Here is a 14,044-nt window from a genome sequence, read left to right on the forward strand (position 1 = left end):
TTCTTCTTCTTAAAGCCTCCAATCTTCTATCTCCATCAATCATAACCATTTTCATGTTCACTTAGGATCTTCTGCTGCACTTTGTCAGGATCAACTTAAATCTTGCCTGAAGCAGAAGTTCCAGTGTGTGTTTGAAGGCATCGCTAAAGCAGGAAAGCCAACCCTTCTGAACCAGATCTACACAGAGCTGTACATCACAGAGGGAGGGACTGGAGAGGTCAACGCTGAACATGAGGTCAGACAGATTGAAACAGCCTCCAGGAAACCAGACAGAGCAGAAACAAGCATCAGACCAGAAGACGTCTTTAAAGGCTCAGCTGGAAGAGATGGAGCCATCAGAACAGTGATGACAAAGGGAGTGGCTGGCATTGGGAAAACAGTCCTAACACAGAAGTTCACTCTGGACTGGGCTGAAGGCAAAGCCAACCGGGACATACACTTCACATTTCCATTCACATTCAGAGAGCTGAATGTGCTGAAAGAGCAAAAGTTCAGCTTGGTGGAACTTGTTCATCACTTCTTCACTGAAACCAAAGCAGCAGGAATCTGCAGGTTTGAAGAGATAGAGGTTGTTTTCATCTTGGACGGTCTGGATGAGTGTCGACTTCCCCTGGACTTTAAGAATACTAAAACCCTGACTGATGTCACAGAGTCCACCTCAGTGGATGTGCTGCTGACAAACCTGATCAGGGGAAACCTGCTTCCCTCTGCTCGCCTCTGGATCACCACACGACCTGCAGCAGCCAATCAGATCCCTCCTGGGTGTGTTGACATGGTGACAGAGGTCAGAGGGTTCACTGACCCACAGAAGGACGAGTACTTCAGGAAGAGATTCACAGATGAGCAGCAGGCCACAACAATCACCTCCCACATCAAGACGTCACAAAGCCTCCACATCATGTGCCACATCCTAGTCTTCTGCTGGATCACTGCTACGGTTCTGGAGGATCTGCTGTAAACCAGAGGGAGAGGAGAGCTGCCCAAGACCCTGACGGAGATGTACATCCACTTCCTGGTGGTTCAGACCAAAGTGAAGAACATCAAGTATGATGGAGGAGCTGAGACAGATTCACACTGGAGTCCAGAGAGCAGGAAGATGATTAAGTCTCTGGGAAAACTGGCTTTTGAGCAGCTACAGAAAGGAAACCTGATCTTCTATGAGTCAGACCTGACAGGTCTGACTCATAGAAGATCAGGACAGTGTGGCATCGATGTCAGAGCAGCCTCGGTTTATTCAGGGGTGTTCACACAGGTCTTTAAAGAGGAAAAAGGGCTGTATCAGGACAAGGTGTTCTGCTTCATCCATCTGAGTGTTTAGGAGTTTCTGGCTGCTCTTCATGTCCATCTGACCTTCATCAACTCTGGAGTCAACCTGCTGTCACAATTATCCTGGTTTAAACCTTTTATGATGAAACATAGAACTCCACAGTTCTACCACGTTGCTGTGGACAAGGCTTTAAAGAGTCCAAATGGACACCTGGACCTGGTCCTCCGCTTCCTCCTGGGATTTTCTCTTGAGAAAAAACAGACATTCTTACAAGGTTTGATGACACGGATGAAAAGTAATTTACAAACCAATCAGAAAACAGTTCAATATATCGAGAAGAAAATCACAGAGTTTCCTTCTGCAGAGAAAAGCATCAACCTCTTCCACTGTCTGAATGAACTGAATGATTGTTCTCTAGTAGAGGAGATCCAAGAGTATCTGAAATCAGGAAGTCTCTTCACAGATAAACTGTCTCCTGCCCAGTGGTCAGCTCTGGTTTTCATCTTATTGTCTTCAGCAAATGATCTTGAAGTATTTGAGCTGAATAAATTCTTTGCTTCAGATAAGGCTCTTCTGAAGTTGCTGCCTGTGGTCAAAGCTTCCAACACAGCTCTGTAAGTAGGTTGTAAAGTTTCTAAATGTTGAATGTACCATTTATTTAATCAGTACTGTTTTGAATGAGAGATGTGAGTATAAATGTGATTACAGTACCTTTCTAATTTGCGCAGCTTTTTTTAGTGTTGTTCATGTTTCATTTTGATTACAATTTATGTCCATTACTGTCTCACCAGACTAAGTAGCTGTAACCTGTCAGAGAGAAGCTGTGAAGGTCTGTCCTCAGTTCTCAGCTCTCAGTCCTCTAGTCTGAGAGAACTGGACCTGAGTAACAACAACCTGCAGGATTCAGGAGTGAAGCTACTGTCTGCTGGACTGAAGAGTCCTCACTGTCGACTGGAGACTCTCTGGTTTTATTCTTATTGTTTTAAATGCGAGTGTTTTCAGATGTCAAACCCTTAAAATAAGAGATTAAACAGTTTAAACCAACTTATATCTTCCATCAGTTGCTTGTTCTAGCATTTTTTTAAATAATGTGTATATTTTATGTATGTGTGTATATATGTTTTTTATAATGTGTGTACTTTAAGTTAAAGTTAAGATATGAAAAATAACATTGCATTGTTTATAATTTTGTCCACCTGTGTCTCAGCCTGAGTGTGTGTGACCTGTCAGAGAGAAGCTGTGAAGCTCTGTCCTCAGTTCTCAGCTCTCAGTCCTCTAGTCTGAGAGAACTGGACCTGAATAACAACAACCTGCAGAATTCAGGAGTGAATGTTCTGTGCGCTGGACTGAAGAGTCCTCACTGTCGACTGGAGACTCTCAGGTTAAGATTTTTCAGTGTGTTCTTTCATTTGACAATCTTTTGTACTTCATATTTGATGGTTTAAACCAGAAATGTAACTCATTTGATTGATTTTATTCTAGGTTTGTCAATCTCTGTCTCCTTTGCCATCAGAAGTGGTTGTAGTGTGTGACTTGATGATGGTGTGTAACTGTGACCAAGTCTTTGTTGTTTTGTGCCAGCAGGCTGTCAGGCTGTCTGCTCTCAGAGGAAGCTTGTGTCTCTCTGGCCTCAGCTCTGAGCTCCAACCCCTCCCATCTGAGAGAGCTGGACCTGAGCTACAATCATCCAGGAGACTCAGGTGTCACAGCACTGGACGTGGAGCTCCACATCCTGACGACAGCCAGGCCAGTAGAACCTCTGCCTCAGACGGCGAATCGTTTTGGTGTTGCCGTAGTGACCAGCCCCTGCCGTTCCATGGACCAGTTAGAGGACCTCGGGCCACAGGGCGCGAGGAACCATAAGCTGTAGTTTGGTCGATGTTGGATCTCAAAGTCATACTTCTGCAACACTTCCAGCCACCTCGCCACCTGACCCTCAGGTTGCCGGAAGTTGAGCAGCCAAGTAAGAGAGGCTTGGTCTGTTACAAGGCGAGGGTCAAACTGGACTGAACGGTTAAAACGAGCATCAAACTGAACTGAGAGGTATTCTAAACCACGCTCCTAGAGCGGGGAGACAAACTACAATGGCCTACAAACTGAAGGTAGGACCCAAATGCACGACCCATAGACAGGACTAACAAATAATGATTTAATATATTAAACATGTAGACAGAGGACAACACGAACTAAGGACGCTGCGTACGCAGGATGAACCAGAAAACAAAACATGCAAACTAACACATAAAACTCACAGGTAAACTAAAGGTCGCTGCAGAGCAGGAAACTAAATAACTATCCTAACACACAAAACAACAGTATCTAACGAAATCAGCAAACAAACACACAAACCTGGACAGAGCACGATGGCACGGTAACAAGTAACACATGATGTGACGAGTAACACGTAACAAATAACAAGTACCACATAACAAGTAACAAGTAACAAGTAACCAGTAATGCACCAACGAAGACTGTGCACAAACTGAGACCTTAAATACAAGACAAGACAGGTGAACCCAATCAAACTATTACAGGAAACACAAGACAGGAAACAAGGACACAAAACAAAAAGGGTGAAGCCAGGCTGCCCCTGGTGGCGTGGAAGCCGAGTCATAACAGAGCCCCCCCCTCAAAGCCGGCTCCCAGACGGCGAACGTGCACAAACTAGACGAGCCGGGCGGGCGGAGGGAGGCGAGGAGGAGGGCCAAACGAAAAGACAACAACACAGACAGAAACGAGAACCCAACATGACAACCAGACAATAAACACTCCAAACGAAAATAACCCATAACCTCACATACAAGTGTATAATCATGATGATGATCAAACATAAGTCTTGATCAAGTCCAAACCAATTAAGGTTGTCCATGAATAATAGGTCCTTCCCAGTTTCAAGGTGGGTGCCAACGAGGCAGGGTCCGACTCAGCAGCCGCTGGAAGTCCACTGGCACTCCTGGTGCCTCCAAACATGAGCCCAGCTCTCTGGGTGGGCGCCGACGGTAGAGGCAGGGCCAGCATAGCAGCGGGAAGTTATGGCGGCAAGGCGACCAGTCTGGTGGCCTAGCCCCCATGAGGCCCAAGGCCACTCGTGGACCACCGCGACGACGAACGGGAACCAGCGGCGTCCTCCTTGGACCACCGCGACGACGAACGGGAACCAGCGGCGTCCTCCTTGGACCACCGCGACGACGAACGGGAACCAGCGGCGTCCTCCCTGGACCACCGCGACGACGAACGGGAACCAGCGGCGTCCTCCCTGGACCACCGCGACGACGAACGGGAACCAGCGGCATCCTCCTTGGACCACCGCGACGACGAACGGGAACCAGCGGCGTCCTCCTTGGACCACCGCGACGACGAACGGGAACCAGCGGCGTCCTCCTTGGACCACCGCGACGACGAACGGGAACCAGCGGCGTCCTCCTTGGACCACCGCGACGACGAACGGGAACCAGCGGCGTCCTCCTTGGACCACCGCGACGGCGAACGGGAACCAACGTGGCCTCCTCCAGACCACCGGGAACAGACGTGGCCTCCTCCAGACCACCGGGAACAGACGTGGCCTCCTCCAGACCACCGGGAACAGACGTGGCCTCCTCCAGACCACCGGGAACAGACGTGGCCTCCTCCAGACCACCGGGAACAGACGTGGCCAGACGTGGAGCCAGAACCGGAACCAGAAGTGAAGCCGTACCAAGCAGATCGATTGGGCTGGGAGGCTGAAGAGCCGCCGCTCCCAACGACGAACCAGAAGAGTGGAGAGCCGCCGGGCTAGAAGGTGAAGCTGCGCCAGGCAGCGAGTCCTCCACTGCAAACAAAGTCTCAGAAGTGGGCGTCTCGGCAGGCCAGCAAACAGAATCCAAATCCACAAACAAACACCCCATACCCGGGATTGAAACGAGCCCAGGAGTCTCCAAGATTAGGTCCATAGCTTCTAGACAAGCCCTTCGCTTGGTCTGCATGTCTTGACTGTCAGTAACCTCCATGACCAGCTCACTCAAACGGACCCAAACCATAGGGGAAATCGCCCTCATGTCACTGTCCAAACTCAGTTCCGGCAAAACAAAGTAATCACAAGGTACTGGCTCCGCAAAGCGGAGCACAGGAACATGAACCGGTTCAGAGATGCAGATCACAGGAACGGGAACCGGTTCTGCAACGTAGAACCCCGGAACAGGTACCAAACTTAACCTGCCTTCATCAGCTGGACTGCACTCAAGACCCGTTGTGGTGAGCTGAGCTGCTTCCCTGCTGTCACCATCCGGCACAAACTGCGGTTCCTCAACCTTTATGCGCTGACCAGGGGCAACTGCAGCGCTCTGGGAGTTTACTGTCTTATCAGAAGCGAGCTCCAAACGCTGCGGACTACACGCCGCGAGCTCAAAGGCAAGCTTCTCTCTTAAAACAGGAAACCTGCTTACAGCCTCCGGTACCTCTGGAACAAGGAGGAATTCAGGAACGATTTTAATTAGATCCTCCAGCTTATTCAGCGCTACCAGTCTGACCAACGGGTTCACACCCGTACCAATCCTGTCCAACAGTTCATGGAATAAATCCACCCAACGAGGGTTAATTTCAGGAACAGCTGACCCCTCCTCGGCAAACTGGGCGGGACCCACTGCGCGCTCGGCCGTAGCGCTACCAACGGGCCCGGATTGTGACGCGGCCGTGATCGGCTGCTGCCCCTTCGTATCCGACGCCTCCTCCCATAGACGTCGTTGTAGAGGACTGTGAACGGCAGGGGTGGGCTGCCGCAGGACGCCGCACGGTGCTTCCGCCCCAAAGCACCGTGACACCGACCTGGACGCAGAGGTAACTATCCTCTGCGACGACGAGGCGCGCTCCCGTCTCCTGGAGCGCGAGGTCGATCTGTCCCCTGCAGCGCTGGCCTTCGGCTGACAGGCGGACTCCGACGCATGGTCCTCATCACCCCGTGGAGCAGCGTTCACCACACGCTGCGACTTCGGGCTCGGCACCTCCCTCGGGGAGAACCGCGAGCCCTTCTCCGCCGGAACGGGCACCACCCGTTCACTTGCGGACTCCAGCACTTCGTCTGCGAAGCACCGGGCAGGGAGGATAAAGTCAGCTGTGTTCCCCAGCTGACTTGCCGCGAATCGCGCTCTCTTTTTAGAGCGCCGGCTTCTCGCGGTGTGAATTGCCATAACGCCACAGCTAATAGAACCCGTCCGTGGCTCAGGTGAACCATGGTATTTCAGCTCCTGCCAGATCTGTCGCGCCTCCTCCGACGACAGTCTAGTTTCCGGCTCGGACGAAGCGTCTCGTACCGGCGTTCCAACGCAGACGGGGCTATTAGTTTGGGCGGTAAATGACGGCGGTGCCATCGTTGCTCCGACAAACAAAACAAACAGTCACAAGCACAAGACGATCGCAGACAGACACTTAACTACAATAAAACACACTGAGCTACACTAAACGGGTCGACTGGGTCCCTGTTGGTTGGTGCATTCTGTTACAAGGCGAGGGTCAAACTGGACTGAACGGTTAAAACGAGCATCAAACTGAACTGAGAGGTATTCTAAACCACGCTCCTAGAGCGGGGAGACAAACTACAATGGCCTACAAACTGAAGGTAGGACCCAAATGCACGACCCATAGACAGGACTAACAAATAATGATTTAATATATTAAACATGTAGACAGAGGACAACACGAACTAAGGACGCTGCGTACGCAGGATGAACCAGAAAACAAAACATGCAAACTAACACATAAAACTCACAGGTAAACTAAAGGTCGCTGCAGAGCAGGAAACTAAATAACTATCCTAACACACAAAACAACAGTATCTAACGAAATCAGCAAACAAACACACAAACCTGGACAGAGCACGATGGCACGGTAACAAGTAACACATGATGTGATGAGTAACACGTAACAAATAACAAGTACCACATAACAAGTAACAAGTAACAAGTAACCAGTAATGCACCAACGAAGACTGTGCACAAACTGAGACCTTAAATACAAGACAAGACAGGTGAACCCAATCAAACTATTACAGGAAACACAAGACAGGAAACAAGGACACAAAACAAAAAGGGTGAAGCCAGGCTGCCCCTGGTGGCGTGGAAGCCGAGTCATAACATGGTCAGTGCGCAGGGTGAACCGATTGCCAAGCAGGTAGGGTCTGTAGTGCCACACAGCCAGGACCACTGCCAGCAACTCCCGCCTGGTCACACAGTAGTTGCGCTCTGCTCGGTTCAGACTGCAGCTGTAGAAAGCCACCGCTCTCTCACCTGCCCCCCCCCCCTTGAGAGAGGACGGCCCCAACCCCCACATTGCTGGCGTCAATGGTGTCGGTGTCAAGGATGAAAGGCTGCTGGGGGTCAGGGAGGGCCAGGACCGGAGCATCAACCAAGGCCGCCTTCAGTTGCTGGAAGGCAGTGGTGCAGGCGCTAGACCACTCGAACCACTTGACCTTCTCCGTCAGTCGATGTAATGGGCTGGCGATAGTGGCGAAACCCCGAACGAACCTCCGGTAATAGGAGGCTAGCCCCAGGAAACTCCTCAGTTCACTAGCGGTGGTGGGCGTTGGCCAGTCCCGGACAGCCGATACCTTGGCCTGGTCTGTGGACACCCCATGTGCGCTGACCACATGCCCCAGGAACACCGTTTCTCTGGCCAGCAGATTGCACTTTACCGGGTTCAGCCGGAGCCCAGCCTGGCGGATGACGGTGAAGACCTCCCGCAGGTTTACAAGCGCACCCTCAAAGTCTCTGGCGTGCACTAACAAATCGTCCAGATACACCACACAGCGGCTCCGGGGAATGTCCTTCAGTACCCTCTCCATTAGGCGCTCAAAGGTGGCAGGGGCATTACACAGTCCAAATGGCATAACTCAGAACTGCCACAGTCCCTGGCCGATGGTAAAAGCCGTTTTGGCTCGGTCCTCCGGGGCCAGCTCCACTTGCCAGTAACCGCTCCTCAGGTCTAGAGAACTGAACCAGCACGACCCCGCCACATGATCCAGAGCATCATCAATGCGGGGTAGTGGGTAAGAGTCTTTCAGAGTGACGGCGTTAAGGCGTCTGTAGTCCACACAGAGTCGCCAGCTACCCCCTTTCTTCCTCACCATCACCACCGGGGCAGCCCAGGGGCCGTCCGACGGCTCGATGATGCCGTTTTTGGCCATTGTGGTAATCAGCTCCGCTGCTGCTTGGCGTTTGGAGAGAGGCAGCCGGTGGGGTCGCAGGCAGATGGGCTGCGCCTCACCGGTGTTGATGTGGTGTTGCACCAGCCCAGTTCTGTTGCAATCTTCATCACGTGCAGCGAAAATATCCACGAACTCCGCTAACAACTGCTGTAGCTGCTTTCTCTGCTGCTCTCCCAGATGTGCGCCGCTACGCCGACCCAGCTCCCTCACAGCGTTGGCGGTCTCTGTTGTCGGGGTGCTGGGTTAGCAGGTCTAGGCCGACGATGAACTCGTCGCGGATGTCAGCAAGCCAAAACTCATGGCTCACCTCTAGCTCCTTCACAGTGACCTGCAGCGCCCGTTTTCCTGGCATCACAGTCTTTTCCCCAGTAACAGTCACTAGTTCTGTTGTAGTGGGGGTCCACCCCTCCGGGAGTGGACCGGTTGTCCCCGGGAGAAACCCCCGTTGCAGCAAGCAGATGGTAGACCCCGTATCCACCAGGGCCCGACATTGCTGATCCTCTATAACACAGTCCACATATAGTCCTTTAACAAATCCGCAGCAACCCACTGTGTGGAAGTTCCCGGAGAGAGGTGTGTGTGATTGGAGTGAGTGTCCCCTCACCACCTCACTCCGCTCCCGTTTCCCGACGGTGACCCGGCCTTAGCTTTCGGTGAGGGGGCGGGGCAGTCACGAGCTAAATGTCCCAGTTCGCCACAACGGAAACAGCCGCTGTCCTCCCGGCGAGGTCGACGCGCCGGAACGGCAGCTGGTTGGGCTCGGCTGACGTTCTCCTCTGACGCCTCCGTCTCACCGCTGCACTCGGCTGCCCTCACTAGCGATGGCTGGTCCAGGAGCCTCCGATGTCCGCTGTCCGAAGCGTCTCTCCAGCGCCGCGGTGATCACCGGTAACTCTGCCGTTGCTCCGGTGCGACGTCAATTAGCACCTGCAGAGCGGGACCCTCCAGAGCCAGCTGCGTCGCCGTGTCTTTGCCGCTCCAACCACCGTGCAGCGCTGCGAGCTGGACCTGAGCGAGGTAGGGCTCCAGGGGAGTCAGCCCGTTGAACCTCGGGAGCTTGACCGGTGTTTTGGGTGTCGGGCTCGGTGCAGCGCTGTCCGGGACTGTCTCTGCTCGTGACGGTTGTTCATCACCGCGGGCTTTGCTTGTTTTATGCAGAGGAAACCTGGGGACGCTGGAGCCATCGGGTGCGTCTGGATCGCGGCCTCGCCCGCATCAGCTTATTCAGAAGCAGGCTGCTTTGCCCCCCGGATCGCTACAATATCATCAGGTGTTTAGCTGCACAGACACACGCTGAGCTGAGGGCAGAGACTCATAGACTTGTGTTGAATAGAACTCTGTGACCTTCTGCTTTGTCTGTGTCTGAGCTGAAGCCAGTTTCCTGTTTGTCAAACATGTAGAGAAGATGCTTGTCATCGTGGTGCAGGCGGAGAAGTTGCTCTTTTCTAAGCAGAGGATGCAGCTTCACAGCTTAGATGGAAACTGTAAGTGAGCCAACATTTGAGTTGTCACCATGTTAGAAGATGTTTGATGTGTTTTATTAGCACTAAATGCAGATGAGCAGGAGTCAGAGCCTCACTCAGACTCAGCTCTCCCTGTGGGAAATAAAAGACACCAGCTCCTAAGGAAACTTCTCTCTGGCTTCATCTGTTCTTAAGTACAGGTTGAATGCGAAATGGAACTTTTTGTTCTATTTAAACGCCAAATGAGGTCAAATATAAGAAAATGTCTAGAAAGGAGTGAGCCTGAGCTCAAACCAACAGGAGATGAGTTAAAGCTCACTGTAAAGTACTGCAATATTGAAATTAGGGCTTATCTGACGGACGACACTCCTGAAAGATTTGAATGTAGTGTAAATATATTTATGTATATATACGTTTGAAGAAGCAGCGAGTGGATCACGTATCGTAGGAACAGACCTCTTCAGCATTAAATACACCCTGAATTGGTGTTCACACTTGAACAAGCAGCGCTGCCGGCACCGGTCCATTTACAATAAAAGTCCTCCATAAAGTTCTCCTGTCCTGCACCTTCTACTATTGATGTGATGTTCCGTATCAAGCTGTTATCAACCAGACACTACTATAACAGATAATATTAATAATAACTAAAATATCAAATGCAGTGAGAAAGTGTCTATTCTAAGTGTGGATTCTACTCACGTGAAGGAAACTGGACCTACGTGACAGAGACAAGGAGAGTTCAGACCCTGCAAGACATTTAGAAGAAGCAGGACGAGAATGAAGCTGAATCTGACAGAACAGAGTGTTTTTTAGGATCAGCTGGTGGAGGAGTCGTACCAGCACGTTGAGCTGGACCAGATCACTCGCAGTATGTGGACTGTGGACAGAAAGGAGACGCTGCAACAAAGGTCCAGAAACTGGAGGAGACAGGAAGAAGCAGAAATGTGGACACAGGAGTGATAGAAGCTCTGTGATAAAAGCTGAGAAAACTAGGACAGAAGAACAAGCAGACACACACATCACCATCACCAGCTGCAGATGTGACCAGACACACGTCTTCATGAAGCACGCCCACTTTACTTTAAATATTACTAATAATATTATTCATATTTTCCCTGTGTTTTTGAGAAATGTTGTGTCCATTCATGTGCAGGACTTTAGTTAGTTTGTATCAATTCCAGTGGAAAGAAAATACATGAAACAATATCTATCCCACTGGCACTGATGACCACTGTAGCATCTCCAGTCAACCTACCTGGATGTCGTTGTCTGTGGGAGGAGAAGATCCACACACACAAAGGAGGTTGTTGACCAATTTCTTGCTTCATATCTCTCCTCCTATTTAAAAACTGTTTTTATCCACATGGATTTCACAACAGAGGATCATCGCCTGCATCTTTCTTCTTTGTTGCATTTCTAATTGTCTCTATTTGCTGTCACTGGGATGGAAGGAGTGGTTAAAGCAGGCCTGTATATTTGACTTTCATCCATAAAGAAATGAACTCTGGTTTTCAAAGCTTTGCTGCTGTATGAGTTAGAGTGAGGTCAGGAGACACTTGTTTCTACTAACACGCCACCAATCACAGCCTCACTTCCATGCGTCCTGATCCTCACGTTGCTGCAGGAGACGTGACAAAAGGTCCACAGACGGCGACTCAGACAATGAGCAGAGATGAAAGCTGCTTCCTCCTCATTCCTGCTCCGTCCGAGCTGCTCACAGACTCATGGGAAACATTAGCTCATGTGATTATTGCTCTTCTCATCCTCAGCTTGTCTGTGCAGGGTCTGCTGTGTTGTTTATGGAGGCGTGTTCACATAAAGTCACATGCGCTGATCACTCAACGCCAGCGACTACATATTGATGCAGCAGGAGGATTTTCTCCGTCCATGGTTCCTCACTGATCCAGATGCAGCAGGAGGCGTTTACTGCACTGCTGCTGGTTCTGATGCTCCTTTAGCTGCAAATCATTTCATTCAGAATCCCAACAGGAAAATGTTGGAAATCCACCTCATCAAAGAGTTCCAGTGAGAGGAGGAAGTGATCACAGCCTGTTTATAAGAATTCAAAATGTCACAGTTTTACCTCAATGCATTAAATGCATTTAGGAGACGGTCTCTCTCAACAGCAGCAGCCAAATTAACCCATAGCTACTATGACCTGATGTCACTGTAGCGTCCACAAGTTCACAAATCCACATTCTCCCTATTGGACAGGAGCTGATGTTAAATCTGGTATTAAAACATTGTTTTCTAATAACACCGTTGGGTCTGAAAATACCACAACAGCACTGATACACAGAGACGAGAACAATATAGCACACTGAGAGCCAACCAGAGATTTTACTTGGCCAAGGGGAGCTCGCCTGAGATCTTAGCGTTGTAAGCGCTTCACTCAGAGACCAACCAACTCCAACGAACTTCACCAAAGCACAACATTTTATTGAAGCTTGTACACGCCTCCATCATCACATCATTGCTGAACATGCAGAAACACACGCATTAGGCATAGCAGTACTCCTCCAACCCCTCTTGTGGTTTTGAACCCCTACGCCTGCGTAGGAGCACAGAGCAAATGGCAAATGTGACAAAATTGTTCTTCGTACATGACAATACTTGAAAACCTGTGGTTAGAAGTCTGTGCATCTGTCAATGGGGTCCTCTGCCCTCACCATCCCCCAAGTGAACAGAGAACAGAGAGATGGTTTTTCAGCACTGTTCGTAAGGTTCGAGAACTCTAAGAACATCAAAAGACCATGGATTCATTTAAGTGACACAACGTAATCTTAACGGAATCTCCCTCTTTGTTATCAGTAACCAGAGTCCTACACTGTCCCACAACTCCTCTCTACCAAAACCCCCTCCTCAGGCTCCACCAGGCACCAGTGTTAACAGTGGTAAAAACAGACTGACTGAAGATAGAGAAAATCTTTTATTCAGACCCCAAGTTCTGATTTAGACACACCAGAACCTTCAGGTGTCGTAAAACTGACACCGTTGTATTCAATGGACAATATGCTTAAATATGATGTGACTTTGAATTCTGTACGATGAGTTTTCATGACAGTTCCAGGTTTCCTGTAGAGACCTGGTTGAGCTGGAGCTGGGGATGAACCAGCATGAGCTGGAGTTGCACACGACAGGAGCTGGAGCTGGGCGTGACCGGGCAGCAGCAGAAGTGGGGGCTGGAAACAGACGTGGATCCAGGACCGGTGCATGAGCAGGCTGTGGAGGTCCAACTGGAGCCTGAGCTGGGCCCGGTTGGTGCACTGGAGCTGGCCAGGCCACAGGAGCAGCAGGGTTCATGACAGGCAGGGAACCAGGGCTTGATGCAGGCTGGGACACGGGAGCGTGAACTGGAGCACGGAGACACCGGCGCTGGTGATCGCTGGGACGTCAGTGTCGGAGCAGGAACTGGGGCGTGAGTTGCAGGCAGACGGGGAGCTGAGGCTTCGGCGAGCGAGGGGAGCAGAGCATGTTCCAGCGCCTCGCGAAGGAAAACTCCTCGTAACGAGCCCTAAAGTGCTCAGATAAGCCTGGCCATAGTGAAAAAACAAAACAACTCCACCAAGCACCAGAATAATCAGAACAAAAATATCCACAAGCTGGAGGCTATTTGAGGTGTTTGAGACGCGTCACTGATCTGAGATCAGCATTACGAGCGCTTTGAGGGTACGGGTGGAGTTTAGATGTACATGTCATGAATATTATTATTATTATTTGATATTTCGATTTAACATTTACATTTATATTTAACATTTACATTCAACATTTTCTTTTAACATTTACATTTAGACTTTTGCACATTTAACTAAATGTGAGAAAACATGTTATCGGTGCTCCTTTTACATTCGCACCCCATATTTGTGGAGGTTTAATGCAGGCTCTTGGTCAGACAGGCAGAGGTCGCTACACAGAGTGGCATAGAAGTAGAACGGTACAGACAGGGATGAGGCAAGGCGGTCGATCTCCAGGCTTGGTTCAATAACTAGGAGTCCAAAATCACAACAGACAGGGAGCGAGGAAGGCAAGGTCAAAAAACGAGGTGCAGAACTGGTGCATGGAGGGATTTAATGAAGTGAACACTGGAGAGTTGACACAGTAAACGTGATCTAACAATCTGGCAAAGTAAGTTATAAGTAA

General features: G+C 50.2%; 1 protein-coding gene, 1 long non-coding RNA gene and 1 pseudogene across 4 annotated transcripts in view; 2 read left to right on the plus strand and 1 right to left on the minus strand.

Moving 5' to 3' along the window:
• Positions 1 to 1,946, plus strand: part of LOC114846250 (protein NLRC3-like) — a 77,788-nt pseudogene extending 75,842 nt beyond the window's left edge.
• The window catches only part of LOC114850847 (NACHT, LRR and PYD domains-containing protein 12-like), a 151,420-nt gene that overhangs the window by 40,018 nt on the left and 97,358 nt on the right, over positions 1 to 14,044 (plus strand). The gene's annotated exons all lie outside the window — the stretch shown is intronic.
• Positions 1 to 14,044, minus strand: part of LOC129603357 (uncharacterized) — a 60,730-nt gene that overhangs the window by 20,785 nt on the left and 25,901 nt on the right. The gene's annotated exons all lie outside the window — the stretch shown is intronic.

This window comes from Betta splendens, chromosome 19 (assembly GCF_900634795.4).
Source record: "Betta splendens chromosome 19, fBetSpl5.4, whole genome shotgun sequence".
NCBI lineage: Eukaryota > Metazoa > Chordata > Actinopteri > Anabantiformes > Osphronemidae > Betta > Betta splendens.